The sequence below is a fragment of the Elephantulus edwardii genome, unplaced genomic scaffold, assembly GCF_000299155.1.
Source record: "Elephantulus edwardii isolate Elephantulus edwardi_28Jun2011 unplaced genomic scaffold, EleEdw1.0 scaffold00150, whole genome shotgun sequence".
Lineage (NCBI taxonomy): Eukaryota > Metazoa > Chordata > Mammalia > Macroscelidea > Macroscelididae > Elephantulus > Elephantulus edwardii.
The window spans coordinates 7,640,771-7,646,339 of record NW_006399900.1 but is presented as its reverse complement, the minus strand read 5'-3'; positions in this window follow the sequence as shown (position 1 = coordinate 7,646,339).

The following is a 5,569-nucleotide window of genomic DNA, read 5'->3' as shown; positions in this document are numbered from 1 at the left end:
CTTCTGGTTAAATTTATTCCCAAGTATTTAATCTTGTGATTAGCTATTGTGAAAGGTATTGTTTCTCTTAGTTCTGGCTCTGTATTCTTTTTGACTTTCTGACTCCAGTTTTTAGTGCATTTTGTTATAATATTTTGTTTTCTCTTCACATGCTGCCTTTTGAAATCTTTTGTTCAACTCTTTAAAGTCTCATTTTTTCCCTTTGTTTTGACTTCGTGACACTGTGGTGCAACATTCAAAGTCTTCTCTCACATCCATGTTGATCTTTTTTCTCCCTTATCTATGTATTGATCTTTTGCTTTCTTCATGGATAATATCCTTTAGATCATCCCATAGCTCATCTGGTCTTTGTTCATTAGTGTTAAATATCTCAAACCTCTTCTTGAGATGGTATTTAAATTCAGGTGAGATAGACTCAAAATCATGCTTTGGTTTTTGTGGGTTTGTTTTCATTTTCTTTAGCCTCAATTTGAACTTGCACATAACTAGCTGAAGGTCTGTTCCGCAGTCAGCACCTATCGTGGAACCTATCTGTGGTTCTAGAATAGATGGGATAGAAATGTAAAATTTCAGCAGGATATTAAAGCTGAATGAACCAGTTTGAAATCCTGAATAATAATAACTTCTCCTTTTTTCACTTTAACTCGCAACTCTTTTTATAAAATTTTAATAATCTGAGGATTTTCTGATGTCCAAAAAGAAAGGAGGAAGGTGTATCAGTTTTACATTGCTACATTACATCCCATCAAATCAAAACTGAGCAGGTTAAAATAATAATTTGTTCATGTGTCTGTGGGTTAACAATTGGACATGTGCTTATTCAGATGATTTTCTACTGGCCTAAACTCAACTCAGGCACAAAATGTTAAAGATGGCTTTCCTCAGGTATCAATTTACTCTGGCTGCGGCTAGGTCACATGTCCCCAGCAGGCAGGTTCAGGCTTCCCTACATGGCAGAAACAGGTTAAAAGGAAAGAACAGACACTGAAACACTTCTTGATGTTCAGGCTCAGCAGTATCTCAAGTTGTGAAGGACTAGGTTGCACCATTTAATTGAAAGACCTGTGAAGACTTTATTGTCATTTTAGCCTGACATAAGAAGTGAAGAAAAGAAATGAAACAGAAAAGACATATTTATTGTGTTTCAACTAAAATTCATATCAAACATCATCTTCAACATTGTAAATATCCTATATGCATTATCTCGTTAGTTACTAGGATGAAAATGGCTTATTACCTCAATTTATTACACAAGGGTTCAAGAGCATAAAACCTTTTTCAAAAAAAGAACTTTTAGTAAATGGAAAGCTGAACTTTTGACTTTGGATTTTTCATACTCAAAAGAGAAAGCTCCTGATTCTTATGTTTTAAAAAATTGGAACAATTTCAGGAAATTTCATTGTCTCCTTTATTTTACTTTTCTTGACTCCTTGCTGATTTTTGTGTGTGCTGTCAAGTTGGAACCATTCATAGGTAACCCTCCAATGGGTTTTCGGAGGCAGCTATTCCCACTGGAAGAGATTATCCATCTCTCCCACAGAACAGCTGGTAGATTTGAACCTTGTATCTTTGGGATTGCAGCCCAGCTTTTCTCCACCAGGCCAACAGAGGTGGCTGACCAGTAGCCATAAGAATGCTCAGTCTGCTGTTGGATAAACCCTTAATAGTCTTAACTTTGCCCAGTCTGTACTTTGCCCAGAGTTCTTGAGAGGTAAAAATGGCTAATGGGTTCAACTGCTAACCTTGGATAAAAGACCTGAAAATCTACTTTCAAAAAGTTGGGAATTGAAACACTTGTGGAGCACAGGGATTGCCATGAATTGTAGTGGATACAGCAATTGGTAATAAGTATTCCAATGCCCTTTTAAAATGTTGTTATTATTGAGATTTTATGCAACAGAAAATTATTTGCTACTGAATGCATTCAAGATTTCGTAGACTAGAACAACCTCTTAAATTTCCCTATGTTGTTGTTGTTATGTACCATCTAGTGAGAGCCAACTCATAACCCACCAATGGGTTTTCAGAGACATTAAGGTGAGATCGCCTATTTCTCTTTCGTGGCACAGCTGCCAGGTTTCAATCACACACCTTTGGGTTGGCAGTGCAACTCCTTATCACTAAGCCAACAGAGCTCTTATAGAAACCCTGTATACAACAGATCATACATTAATACAATGACCTTGATAGCATTCTTCAAGTTGTACAAACATTTCACCATCCTTTACCAACTTGTTACTCCTTGTTAACAGTCATTGCCCTCTAAATTTCCTTTATAATCTTTCATTTGTCTTTTGATATGTTGCTGCTGTCAATTTGATCTTACATAGATAGAGCTTAAAAGATCATAGTACTCATGATATATAATCTTTATGAGACAAGTAGATTTATGTAGATTTTAAGAAGACTCAGGATATTTTGAAGTAAGGTTTAAAAATTATCTCAGTGCAGTAGTTTCAAGAGTCCATACAACTGCCAAGGTTATATAAAATCAGAATTCCATAATAATTTGAAATTCTGTTCTATATTTTTAATCTTTTGATCAGGATTCTTCCACCGAATCTTTGATCAAAATATTTAGTAATGGGATTCTTCTAGTCACATGGGAAAGGAGACAGATGTTCTTAGAGGTAATTAGCTACAGAGTCCATTTCTTCCTTCTCCTATCTTTCCTTCTTCCTCTGTTACATCTGGTCATTAGAGATACATATTTGTAGCTTATGTAGATACTTGTAAGCTTTTAAAACCTTGAGCACTATGAAATAAACTGAGATAATAGAAGCTCTAAACACAAGCTCTGAACATTAAGCCAATTAATTGGAATAATCCACGAAACCATGGCCTTTAACTTCCAAACCAAGAAACCAAATATCGTGAGTTGCTTGGTTGTACATAAGTAGCTTCTGAACTGTTGTTCTGTTGTTGCTTTGTAAATATATTTTCCACACAAATTGTCAATTCAAGTTTTCACAAGTAAGCAACTTCTTGACAGCAATTATGTTAATTGACCATGCAAAGCTAGTCTTCTTAAGATTTTTCTATCATTGTCAATGGAAATTTAGTACTCCATACATAATAATTTTCCATTCTCCTCTCTTATCTGCTCCTGGTGACCACTTAGAAACTTTAGACTCTTCTTGTCTTTTTGTTGAAGTTATATTACACAATATTTGCCAATTTGTGATGCCTTCAAGCTCTATTTATGTTGTAGCATGTGTTTGTTTCCTTTCTGACTGAGTTTGTATCTCACTGTTGTATGCATTGTATTTTGCTTATCCATTCACCCATTGATGTGTTTAGGGTGTTTTTTAACCTTTTGGCTCTTGTTAATAATGATGCAGTGAGCATTATTATTCATATATCAATTAGCAGGATGCTTTCATGTCCTTGGATTGTAGTCATAGCAGTGAGATGGTTATGCCATATGGTAAAACTTTTTTCAGTTTTCTGAGAAATCACTATACTGTGCTCTATAAGATCTCTATGGTTATGTATTCCCCTTAGCACTGAATAAGGGTTCCAGTTTCTCCATGTCCTCATCAGCATTTTTTACATTCTGTTTTGTTGCTGTTTTATTTGCTGTTCTAGTGGAAGTGAAATAATATGTCATTGTTTCGACTTGAATCAAAATTGAGCATCTTTTCATGTGTTTGGTGGCCTTTAAACGTTCCTTTTGGTGAAATCCCAATTAAAATTCTCTGGCTATCTTTTTGTTTTGGCTATTTTTATTGTTAAATGGTTAAAGTTTATATCTATTTTGCTTTTTAAATTCTTACTGAATAAATAGATTATATGTCATGAAAGGCAATTTGTAATTTCCTTTTTTACTCAAGTCTTTTAATGAGCAAAGATTTTATTTTTCTGGAGGTCCCCTTTATTTATTTTGTCTTTTACTATATGTGATTTTTTTATCATATAAGATAATTTCTTGTTAAAAGCTAAGCCTGAAAACCTTATCCCTGAATTTCCTTCTGAGTAAATTATGGTATTAGTTTGCACATTTAATTCTTTTAATACATTTAAGTTATAAAATGTGTGCTTGGGAGGGTGAAAGGACAGCACAAAAGAGGAAGACCCTCGATGAAATAGATTGAATCAGTGACTAAGGTTTTGGGGGTAGGTGTGTTAGAGATGATGAGATTGGCACAGGATAGAGCAGGGTTTAGAGCTGTTGTACATAAGGTCACTATGAGTCACAGGCAACTCAGTAGCACATAACTACAACAATAACAACAACAACAACTCTCTCTCTTTCTTTCTCTCTCTTCAGCCCTAGTGGCTGTCATTGTTGCTGTTAGGTGCTGTCAAATCAAGTATGACTCATAGCGACCTATGAATAACCAGTGTGAAACCAGTGTGAAATGTTCTATCCCATACCATCTTCACAATCTCTGACACCTTCAAGTGGCCCAGACATTGTGTCAACCCACCTGGTCGAGGAGCTTCCTCTCCTGTTGCCCCTCTACCTTCCTAAGAATGATGTCCCTTTTCAAGAGATAACCTCTCCTACCAAGATGTCCTAAGTATGTGAGACAAAGCTTCACCATCTTTGCCTCCAAGGAACACTATGGCTATACCTTCTCCAAGACATATCTGTCTGTTCTTTGGGTAGTCCATGGGATCTTCAGCATTCTTTTCCAATACCACAGTTCAAAACAATCGATTCTTCTTCTGTCATCCTTAGTCATTGTCCAGCTCTCAGATGTATAACAAATGACTGAAAAGATCGTATCCTGAATTAGGCACAACTTAGTCCTCAAATTGACACCATCACTACTCAATAATTTGAAGAATTCCCTAATACAGACTTTCCCAGTTCAAGGCCTCTCTTGATATCCTGCCTATTGGTACCAAATGGATTGATTGTGGATTCAAGAAAGATGAAGTCATTAACAGTCTCAATCCTTTCTCCATCTAATATCATGCTGCATATATTTTTTGTTTTGTGTGCGTGTGTGTAGTATTAAATCAGAGCCGACTGGCACAGGAGGAAGTGCACTTCCTTCTCCAGCAGAGCTTCTGGTGGATTCAACTGTACACCTTTGGGATTGCCATGCAGCTTTTTGCCACTAGAACTCCCTTGATCTTTGTTTTCTTGATACTGAAATACAATTGTCAGGAATGGCACTGTCAACTCAGAGGTACACTGTTGGAATTCATCACCTGCTCCATGAGAGAAAGATGAACAATCTCCTAATGTATGATTTATTGCCTCAGGAAACTCACTGGAGGGTCAGCTCTGGGTCAGCTCCCACTCAAAGGTATACAACAACAACAACAGTAACAATTATTTCTTAAAAGAAAAGAGAAATTTTTATATCTCTACTCTGGTTTACTGTGGTTAAAATAACTAAAGTGACTTTCTGGATCCTCTCTTATCAGATTATCAAAGTTGTCATGTTCTTTTTTTTAAATTAAATTTTATTAATTTTAATGAACATTTACAGAGCTTTGGGGTTTTCATTCATCCACTGTTGCACTATTCTCTCTACCCTCCTCCCAGTTTGTTCTTGTCCAAATGCCACAGTGCTTGTCAAAGCCAGTTCTGATTAATCTCTTTTGTCAGTGT